Source organism: Peromyscus leucopus, chromosome 7, assembly GCF_004664715.2.
Source record: "Peromyscus leucopus breed LL Stock chromosome 7, UCI_PerLeu_2.1, whole genome shotgun sequence".
Taxonomy (NCBI): Eukaryota; Metazoa; Chordata; class Mammalia; order Rodentia; family Cricetidae; genus Peromyscus; species Peromyscus leucopus.
This window is the reverse complement of record NC_051069.1, coordinates 41,999,529-42,010,615: the sequence shown is the minus strand read 5'-3', so window position 1 is coordinate 42,010,615 and position 11,087 is coordinate 41,999,529. Positions and strand designations below refer to the sequence as shown.

The window sequence follows — 11,087 nt, the reverse complement described above, 5'->3', positions numbered from 1 at the left end:
TCACATTTGAGGTAGGCTAGGCTGAGCTACTATGCTTGGTAGGTTAAATGTAGTAAATAAATTTTCTGCTTAAACTATTTTCTATTTGTGATGGGTTTATCGGCAAATAACCTTACTATAAATTCACACACACACACACACACACACACACACACACACACACACACACGTGCGCGAATTCAAAATTTACATATACCACCATGGAAAGGAAATATCTTTTTCTAGATAGGATCCTACAACAAAAGACAGCTTGGTAGGAGAGAGCATGTAAATGTATTCAATGTAAGTTTAATGTACAGGAGAGGCTTCAAGACCTGAGGCTCAAAGAAACAGAAAAATGTAGTGGGTAGCCATTCCAGCTTTGATCTGGAAGTTCTAACCCCCATTGAGACTCTGGCAACTGTCACGCCTATGAGGCGGGGCCAGGGGAGGCGCCTGGAGACCGGAGAGCTGGATGGGCCAGGGCTCTCTCTGTTCCGGGACCCTGAAAGGTGGAGGTGGACTGAGCAGAGCTCCAGAGAACACCCCTGGATTGTGATACACCTTCCCCAGACCCTGCGACCTACCTATCCCTTAATTTGTAAGTTACGCCATTAAATAAATATCCTTTTAACTACGTGGAGTGGCCTTAATAATTTCACCAATAGAGAAACCTGTGTATGTTTATGTTACTTAGAGTTGACGAAGAATGGGAAAGTATAGATGAACAAAGGGGAATGATCTAGGGCCAATGAACCAGGAGGGAACTGAAGCAGTCCTGTGTGTTCACATTCTTCTCCTTTTCCTCTAGCAAAGGAAGGCACCTTGCACAGGAGGGTCCTCTAACCTGCTCCCAATCAAAAGGCAGAGAGAAGGACAAGGTAAGAAAAACCACCCAGCTTCTTCCATCTCCTCAATGCCCACGTGTTTTATTTTAAAGTTTGAGGCCTTCGTTCCATTAAGCACATACATATTCACAGCACACACACACACACACACACACACACACACACACACACACACACACACACATATCCAACGTATGAACATATATAGGTGTGAGCTCACACATAAGTACACACATTCACACATGAGCACAGAAACATGCACACACATGCTCAAGTTCATGCAGGCACACATGCACTCACAGTCTGTGAGCTAGGGACTTAGTAAGTGAAGTGCTCTTTACTAAAGCAGAGGCGCCAATCTGGATGCTTCTAAGGGACTGGCTAAGATGGAGGGGGTCAAAGCAGCCAGAACCTGGGAGTGTCCTGCGGAGAGGCTGAGGTGATTTTGTTCCGAGAGTTAAATTCACAGAAAGAGGTGGGGTACAATTATAGCACCCCAGTCCACTCTGCAGGAAGAGCTGGAAGCTGGAGTTGACAGCAGGGGAGAAATAGCTCTCTATCAGGAGCCAAAGCCAGGAAGACCACATCGGAGGTGGAACCAGAGGGAGAGGATAAGGGAGAGGAAGATGATGAAGGAACTGCAGAGCAGTAGTTAGTGAAGACAGCTGGAGTCCAGAACAAAGGGGAGGAGAGAGCTGATGGAGATTGACACAAGGGTCCTTAGAGAGAGTGATTAGTGTCAGGACCTAAGAAGGATTTGAAACGTATATGACCACAGACTTCAGAGAACAGTCTCCCTGGGTCTCCATGGGGGTTCCACTTTCCCACCTGAACTGTGACTGAACTGCAGTCTGTAACTTGGTTATAGACTGGACTGGGTATATGTCATCTCTGCATCCTGGCTTTCTGCTATGCCCAGATTGAGAGCCTTGACCTCTGAAGACAGCATTGGCTAAGTCTGTGATCCTGATGGAAACGTGGATGTCTCGTATTTCTCAGTATAATGAGGAAGGTCTGGCCTTGTGCTGCTCATCTGAGGAATCAGACAGTTCACACACAGGTCAGAGCTGTGCTGAGAATGCACTGCAGACCTCCCTTGGCTCTAGCCACAGAACAGCATTATGGGATGAGTGCCAAGACTACATTACCCAACATTCCTCTGTGAAGATTAACTTTCATCCAGTTTATTCTGACCCAGGCAAAAAACACTCCACTGCATTGATACTGGCCTCCCTCCCCAGGCTACCATCATGCCGGCCTAACATTATTCTGCCTCCTACTAGCCTCCTATGGATTATGTCCTCACTGCCTACCCAGCCCCCATTATTTCTTTAATAAACAGATTAGCATAATCTTCTCCTTGAGGACTTCCAGAGAGCTCATCACATAGAGATGCTCCTATATGGCTAAGAGTCTGCGATAAGTTATAAAGAACTGAGGAGATACTTTCCCATCTTGGCCAGCTCTCTCATAAATGGGAGACAGTATTTTAAACAAGGTGCTTCACTCTCTAGACCAGTGTCTCACACTCTAAAAGGGCATCTTTAGATCTACTTTTCTAGCAACATATCAGACTAGCTGCTAAGTTCCTTCTCCATATCTCTGGGTCCAATGTGTGGTACTTATGGAAGATACTGTCACTTTCCAACCTAATATGCCCATAGAGTTTAGTCTTGGGGTAGGCATTGAATAGAAACAAGTCCACAAACATCTTTACAGTGAAATTTCTTATAGGGAAAGAAGTCTGTGGCCCTGCTGCTGAAGGCCTTGAGATAGAGGCCTGATCTGTCAGACTTCTTTGATTCTATTATATCATAGATGGTAGAAAAAGAAGAGGTGTTTCAGGAGAGAGAGAGAGAGAGAGAGAGAGAGAGAGAGAGAGAGAGAGAGAGAGAGAGAGAGAGAGAGAGACAGAGAGAGAGAGAGAGACAGAGAGACAGAGAGACAGACAGAGACAGAGAATGAAGCAGAACAAGAAGGAGAAAGCGCTGACAATGCCCACATCTTTGTTTGAGGCACTGTAGCTAGCCTTAGGTCTACCCTGGAATGCTTGTGTTGAATTCTGCTTCCTAACTAAGACTACACTTAGGAGTTATGCCTTCCCAGCTAGGCAGTTCTCAGCATTAAATTAAATGACAGGTTTTAATCACTTGGCATGTGGTCTAGTCTACAGTGGAAACTTGCAAATGGTGGTGGCTATTTTATCCTCATCGCCCATCTTCTTAGGAAGCTATCCAGCACAGTGTTCAAGTTCTTGCATCTAGGAAACCAACTTCTCATCTTCCAGTTCCACTTGAAGCATTTGGTCTTTCTCTGACCTTGGGCAAGGTGTTTCTCATGTGTTCCTGTTATATGGTAACTCCAAGAGCTCGATATTTACCAAAGGCATTCCTATCAGTGTTGTCACCCTTATCTATTTATAACAAACCTTTTTCCCTCTGCCTACTCAAACCAGAATCTCTCCAGCTGCGAGTGTTCTGTCTCTCCTTGAAGACAAAGTGCACAGTAGGCCTTCCTTGCACACTGACTCAATAGTACAGAATGCTGTTTTACAGTGTGCTCAAGATGCACAGTGCAAGCTTGCTTTCTCCATTACATCCTTCATAAGGATAAGTGACAAGTTGAACGTCAGGGACATTCGAGAAACTGTATAAATACCCCTTGTCTGCTTTCTGGGTCATATCTTAGGAGTAAAACAGAAATGTAGCAAGGCATTTCTGAGTCATTCTCCCTTTGCCTTCTTCAAATCTCTCTAGCAGTTCCTTAGGGCAAACAGGGGAAGCCATGTGACCATGACAAAGCCCCATTTCCCGGAGCACTGGCCTTCCCTTGCTATGTGATGCTTTTCCTAGTCATGTCTCCAGCAGGTACTCTGTGAAATTCTCTAGGAACCTTTGAGGTGACAGTCATGGGGGACCCCTAAGATGATCTCACTCTGTAGGGCAGCTCTGAGATCACCCTCCTTGTCTGCTGGGGACTGACAGTAATGGCAGCTCAGAGCAGCTGTGGTACCCAGCGGGGGAGGCAAAACCATTCTATCCACAGTGTCTGGATGCCGTCAGTGCAGCAGCCAAAGCTGCCTCCATCTCCAGCTGATTTTGTCTAATGTGATAACACTCATAATAATAAATATTGTTAAAAATAAAAGTCACTCTGGGGATTGCGAATCATTGGGACAGGTGTTCAGAATGAGAAGAGTGCAGTAATTGGGTGACTTATTCATTATTGGAAATGCCGTTTAAAATCTACTGCATTTAAAAAAACAATACTTCAGCTGCTCTCTGGCCTTCTGAAGTCATTAGCGGGTGTTCTTTATCTGTTTGTTTTCCTCAGTGAAGTGAGCTTTTTAATGTCACATAAGAACTAACTTGACTCCGTGCCAACATCTCTGAGTGAATGATGAAGTCTTTGGAGGCTCACACATCACTCCACAAGACAGTTCCTCCTTATAGAGCTCATTGTCTCTTCAGTCAGGAGACAGGGTGGCAGGGAGGGACAGAAGTCCTGACAATAGCTACTTGATAACAAACTCCATGCAGTTATGGGTAACACATGGTTTCTTCTGGTTTATATGGTCAGGCCATCTAAGGACTTTGAAGGAAGCCTATGTGTCCATCCTCCCACAAATCAATAAAAATGTATTGCGAACTCTGTCGCATGCTTAAAGTACCCCATTCATTTTACAGAAGTTTGGAGAAGGGTATTATGATGATGGTAGTCCCATACTGGAAACAGGAATAACTGTCCCCATAGGAGCCAAGAGCTCCCATTGCATGGAGTAGCATGGACCTCACTTTGTACCTGATCTTTTGTTTTCAATGATTAACTCTTTATTCTTTGAGCCAACCTTAACGGTTATCAGTATGTGCCTGGCTGCCATGGCTATAGCCATGTTCCTTCTAAATATACAAAATTCATACTGAACAGTGAGTTCTGGGTTGCAAAATAAGGATTCATTTGTTGCCCCCAGATGTAAGTAAGTCCTTGTCTACAGTTAAATAAAATACAAAAACCAAAACTACATGCAAGTGCTTTTCAGGTTGGTTTTTAAAACATATGTCCTACTGATTATTAATTACACATGAGTTAGGCATGATTTTTTTAAAAAAATTACATTTGTTTACGTGTGTGTATGTCTGTGTCTATGTGTTTGCACACGTGCTCACATGTGTGCACCATGGTGTGCCTATGGAGGTCATGAGAAAAATTTCAGGAGGCTTTCTTTCTTTCTATCATGTGAGTCCCATGGATTGAAAGCATCTCATCAGGCTTTACTGCAAGTACTCTTACTCACTGAGCTATCTGGTCATGTCAAATTAACCACAATTTGAATTTATTCTTCATTTTTATTTTATAGAGATTGAACCCATAACTTCAAGCATGCTCGACAATTGCTTTTCTACTGAGTTATATCCTTATCCCACAGTTTAATTTGTATTGAGATACAGCATCCCTGGAAGTTGCCCAGTCTGGGCTTGAATTCACTCTAATACCTAGGTTGACCTTGAAGTTATGATCTTCCTGCTTCAGCCTCCTGAGCATGTGAGATTATATAGACCTGTGCTACTAGGCTAGACCCATGATTTGAATTTATAAGGCTGTGTTTGTTCCTGGACCTGAAAGAAATTCTGCCCATGGCATAGCACAAATAAATAGATGGAGTTGAGCCTTTGCTGTGACCTAGATTTGCTCATCTCCTGCAGTGAGAGCCTATTATGTTCCTGATGAACTTGATCTACTGAGGTGGCCTCTCCCTGATATTTTCAGAATATCAAAAGAAGATTTGAATATGAGGAGAGGACCATGTAGGTGCTTTCTTTCTTTCTTTTTTTTTTTGATAAAGATGTCTAAGGTAGCCTTTGGCCAAAGCTCCGTTTTACAAGTTGTAAGTATAAATCCTTTGAATTGATCTTTTTTTTTCTGAAAATACTCCTTGTTGAGCTGGAAGGATAGGGTGAGGAGCAACAATAATGTTCCTCTATTGCTATGGAGAGTGCATGGAGCCATCTACAGCATCATCCTAAGAGCAGGTATCCAGGATGCTAAACATACACAGAAGAACCTCTGCATCCCACCGTATTCTTGGGACCATGCAACATGCTGAAGATGGATAAAAGTATGAAGCAGGCAGAGACTCTGTCTTTTGGACTTCATGGCAGTGGCTCTAAGTCTATAAATGTGTCACAATAGGCCACCCTCAGCATGAGGAGATACTTGCTGTCAATTTCAGTTGAGCAGCTTGAGGCCTGGGTCACTTTCTTCTCACACGTTCAGTGCCCTTTCCTCTTAGCACTTGCTCAGCCTCCAGAGTGCAAGTGAAATGTTTAGTGGAGATTCTCTCTCTTGTATGCTTTTTTTCTTACATTCTGAGGACTGTAATTCAAGGGATTTTTGGCTGGGCGTGGTTGCTTGAGTAAGACAGACTAGAAGAACCATGAAGGCAGGGACCATGTGTTGTCCCTACCCCACCCTCTGTGTGGTGTGATGACTACAGATTCCTTAAACACTTGAAAATGAAGGGGAAGGGGCACTGATGCCCCTGTTTGTTCTGCTTGAGGCCAAAACTAATATTTAATCTCGAAAAGTCTTAAAACGTTTGATCTATAAGGAAAACTATTTTGTTCGCTGAACTTATCCCAGAGTCTGCGAATATTTACATTAAATAGAAATGACTCATTTGCTGATATTATGGTAGTAGGTTGTGTCCAGTGCCAGAAAGAATGATAAATCAGTCCTTTGTGCTGTTCTCTGCTGCATTTCTGCCCTTTCTCATCTTCTTCAACCCCCCTCCCTCAAAGATAGGGAGGGTGTCTGGAAACACTGGATCCTTTCTCATGTTTTCTGAGCATCTCAAAAGTTACCTACAGCAGGTTATGTAGACACAGTAGAGTGTCTTACCACAGAGATGCTTCCAGGGCTCAGAGCTCCTGACTGAATAGCGTCTCGAATATACCAAAGAGGTAAATTAAATGCATTAATCTCTGGGAGAGTCACAATTGAGCCATTCAGGGCTGCACAGAAGTTTTCAACAATTGGCCTCATTTGCTTCAATAACAAAATAAAAAAGTGGAGGGGAGCTTGGGTGGGGATGGGCGGCTGCTTCCTGCTCTCCTTCTTCAGACAGTAATCAAAACGAAGCTCTGCATTGAGGATGTTCCGTTCATTTCATTCTGCACTTGAAAGCAAACACATTTGCCTCTTTCTCCTGTAATAAGGCAAATCCTTTCTCTCTTTTCATTTAAGAATATAAAGATGATGCCCGTGACACCGGGACCCTGAGAGCTTCATTTCAGCTTCCTCTCAGCATAAAAAGGCAAATTTATTCTGGTTGAGATAATTTTGTTCTGGGTACATGTTGTTTGTTCTCTTAGACCCACAGAAGCTTTCTCCAGCTATCTGAATCTGGTAATGTTTTTATTTCCATTTTGCAATCATTACATTTTTACTTGCAGGCTTGGAAAAACTTCTGCCCACCCAGGTCATGCTCTAAGGCTGAGTAGACATTTTGGAAGAATTGAGAGAAAGTTCAGCACAAACATACATGATTGGGGGTCATTTGCAGGAGTTTTGCTGGGGTGTTGAAATGCAGAGAAGAACTCCAAATTAGCAGTTAGAAGATATGGCCTCAAACCTCAGGCAAACTTGATAGTCAGTTAATGAAAATAACAGCAGGTAGTGAACACATCCCATAGGCCTATGTCTTTCTCTACACGTATTTTCCACAAGAGCCACAAGACAGACCAATGGGATGATGCTTTGACACATTTTTTACTGTGCATTTGATGAAAGACTTGTGGAGGCCCAGTAGACTGTCTTAGGACACATAACCAATATGCAAAGGACCCAAGGCTTGGACTCAGGCCAACTGATTTGGAAGCTTACATTCTGAACAGCTATTCTGTTCTACCTCTGGGCCTGAATTATCCTCTTAGGTACTTGGTTTTCTTTTTGATAATATCTAATAAAGTCTCTCACCCAGGAGGTTGGTAGAATCATTTCAGAAAATACAAATAGAATAAAAATTATGAAAATATTAGAAAGGCAAGACATTGTTCTCTTTATTAGTATAGAACTAACCAACCCAGATATTAGCAAACATTCTCCACCAGACAGTTTCTTAGAACTTCTTTTAAAATTATATTTATTTGTTTATTTTGAGTGAGGGGCATGTCTGTTCACAAGACATGCATGGAGGTCAGAGGACAACTTTTTGGAGTCTATTCGGTCCTTGTACCATATGTGGATAGAAGAGGTCTAACTCAGGTCACTAGGCTTGATGACAAGTGTTTTTACATGCAGAAGCATCTCTAATAGCTTTTAAACTGCTCTCTCAAGACTATAGTCAGAACACAGTCCTGCAGGTATATGAGAATGCTTTCCTTAAGAATGATTTCTATGAGACACCCAGAGCATCTCTGTAAAGATAATCCTCATGATGAAATTAGGACATTGAGTTGTGAGGAAGGACATAAAATAAGGAATGGGTGGAAAATTTCTCAGTGAAGACAGATGGAAGGAACTAAATGGGTTTGTATGGCTTTCTTTAGGCCCAAGAGAATCAGAAACAAAGAAGACAGTTGACCTATCAAAGACCCCTGAATTACCATTCTAGGCTATTGACTCCTTCTGATAGTCCCTTTATCCTTGGTATTACTATATAAGTCCATAGGATTCTATTATAATCACCCATGACTCTGCACCTCAGCCTCCTCTCACATCATTCAAGAGTGCTTCATTACAGGTCTTAGGTATAGCTCAGTGGTACAGTGCTCACCTAACATGCCTGTGTTCCTAAGGGAAGTCCTCAAGCCATGACCAGTGCTTCCTTAGCCCTATGGTGAGACAAGTGATGATGCTGTCGGTATCTCTCTGGAATCCTCCAACAGAGCCCAATATCAGCACTGATAAACTCTTGGAAGTCTGCCTCCTCTGGGTCCCTTTTTCTTTGCCTCATTTTCCTGTTCTATTACATCCTTGGGTCACTTCCTATATGAAGTATTTGCACACAAATTCCCATCTCAGGTCTGCTCTACGAAGATCAGACTCAGACAGCCTTCAATGACTGTGACTTAACACCTGAGAAAAATCAATTAAAAGGAGGAACTATTTGACTTCTGTTTTCAGAGGTTTTGGTCCACAGTTATTTGTCTCTGTTGTTTTGGAGCAGTTGTGATGTAGGATATCATGTTGGCCAGCATGTGATGGAATAAGCTGCTTGTCTCACAGAAACTACAAAGCAAAGAGAGAGGAAGGGGTTGAGAACAAAATATCCTTGCCAAGGGCACATCCCCAATGACCTAACTTTTCCATCTGGGAATTACCCCCTATAGTTTCCAACACTTCACCATCATGCATTAAGCTCTGAATCCATCAATGAATTAATTCATTCATGAGGCCAAAGACCCCATGATCCAATTACTTTCCAGAGGCTTCATCTTTGAGTAATGTTATATCAGAGATCAAACCTTCAGCACATGAGATTTGGATCACATTTAAGATTTAAACCATAACAGACACATAGTAAGTAAGAAGTCCATTCTTACACTTGTGATTAACTAGTTGAAAGATGTATGATGATTTACTACCCAAACCAGCAGGGGACAATAGTACAGATTCCTGAAACAGGCTCAAAACCTTTGCTTCTTACCCCTGGCAGCTGAAAACTGCAAGTGTCTTCTGAAGAAGTCCAGTAGCATCTTAGTCCTACACAACTCAAGTAGTATGATCACGATATGCTTCCTCTATGGAACTTTTTGGTCCCATGCAACCCTGACCATATAGTGATGAGAACTACTCCACCAGGGAATGCCTGGAGGTAACAAGAAAGATATGGACTCCTTCCAAACTCAGAAAACATACTCTCAAATACTATGTTTTTTAGAAGCACCAAAATGATGCATCAACATTTGTACCCTAATGTTATGCAGCTAGTTACAAAGGATTATTAAATTAGTAGTTATGTAGCTGTTCTTTTTATCTCATCCTTGTTTTATTGAAATGATCTTTTCCCAAATGAGAGAGAGAGAGAGAGAGAGAGAGAGAGAGAGAGAGAAAGAGAGAGAGAGAGAGAGAGAGAGAGAGAGAGAGAGAGAGAGAGAGAGAGAGAGAGACTGTGTTTCGGAAAGGGATGGATCACTGATCAGAAACATGAAATTCTTCCAAGGCTTTCCTTCTCACTAATCCTGATGCTCTGAAGAGGAGCTGCAGTACTCGGATTTTAATTCAGTTCATTAATAAATGAATTATGCAATTAGTTGATATACAATTAACTGGATTCACAACGCATGTAGAGCTAACTGGGTCAGCCTGCATTTGTATGACTGTAATGTGCCCAAATGAATATGCCATCAAAGGACATGCAGTGGAATGGTGAATCACATTTGTCTGAGGCCGAGAATTATGCCTGCCAGCTGCTGAAAGTTCTGTAGATGAAGCCTTGGTCTGAGTTGGCAGGAGAAACAAAAGCAGCACAATACGGGACCCCGAGTGGCACTGTCTCCATTATAGCAGCATTGTTCTCCCCAGATGAGCTTGGACAGAGATCAATAAATCCGGAATCCTCCTGGGCAGAAAGGATGAGCAATTGGATTTGGATTGGAATCTATCAATCAATCACTAACCGAAAGAGGTTCTGGCGGCACACAATGAAAATCTCTTAGTGTAACATAGCCCTTCCCTGGGACCTGCAATTCTGACTGACCCAGATACAAAGTCAATCAAGATACTCAATCCTGTGATATCCAATTCCAACTGGAAAATGTAAGCCAATAAAATATTCAGCTGTGGTTTGTGAGTGTGACCAATCAATCCATGTCCAAGAATTTGTCTTATACTTTAGGCTTTGATGACCGAGTTAAGGCTATTCTCAGAAGCTTACCGATTGTCTGTGACCAAGCTGGAGAGAGGGAGAGAAGTGGGGGAGGATGGGTGGAGATTTTGGCTGATTGAGAGAAAGGAAAACTTACAGGAATCTATAAGTTACTTAATTGTGTTCAGGATTATTCTAATTATTTTAGAGGTTGCTGAGACTTTCTGAGCCACAGTCTGCACTTCAATAATCTCTGCTCATGATTCATAGGTACATGCCTGCGAAGCTCTCTGTGTTCCATGTTTACAGGAAAAATCATTGTAACAAAGTTGGAAATTGTGAGCCCTTCTTGTTCCAGTGGTCCTGTGATATAACTCATTGTTGATAGTAGCATACTGACATCAGCTTTCTCAGCGCCATCACAGGTATGGGACTGTAGTGATATTTGCTCT

General features: G+C 42.5%; 1 pseudogene; it reads right to left on the bottom strand.

Moving 5' to 3' along the window:
* Nucleotides 1–4,716: 4,716 nt before the first annotated feature.
* On the bottom strand, nucleotides 4,717–4,854 carry LOC114702597 (annotated as a pseudogene).
* Between the last annotated feature and the right edge of the window lie 6,233 nt (nucleotides 4,855–11,087).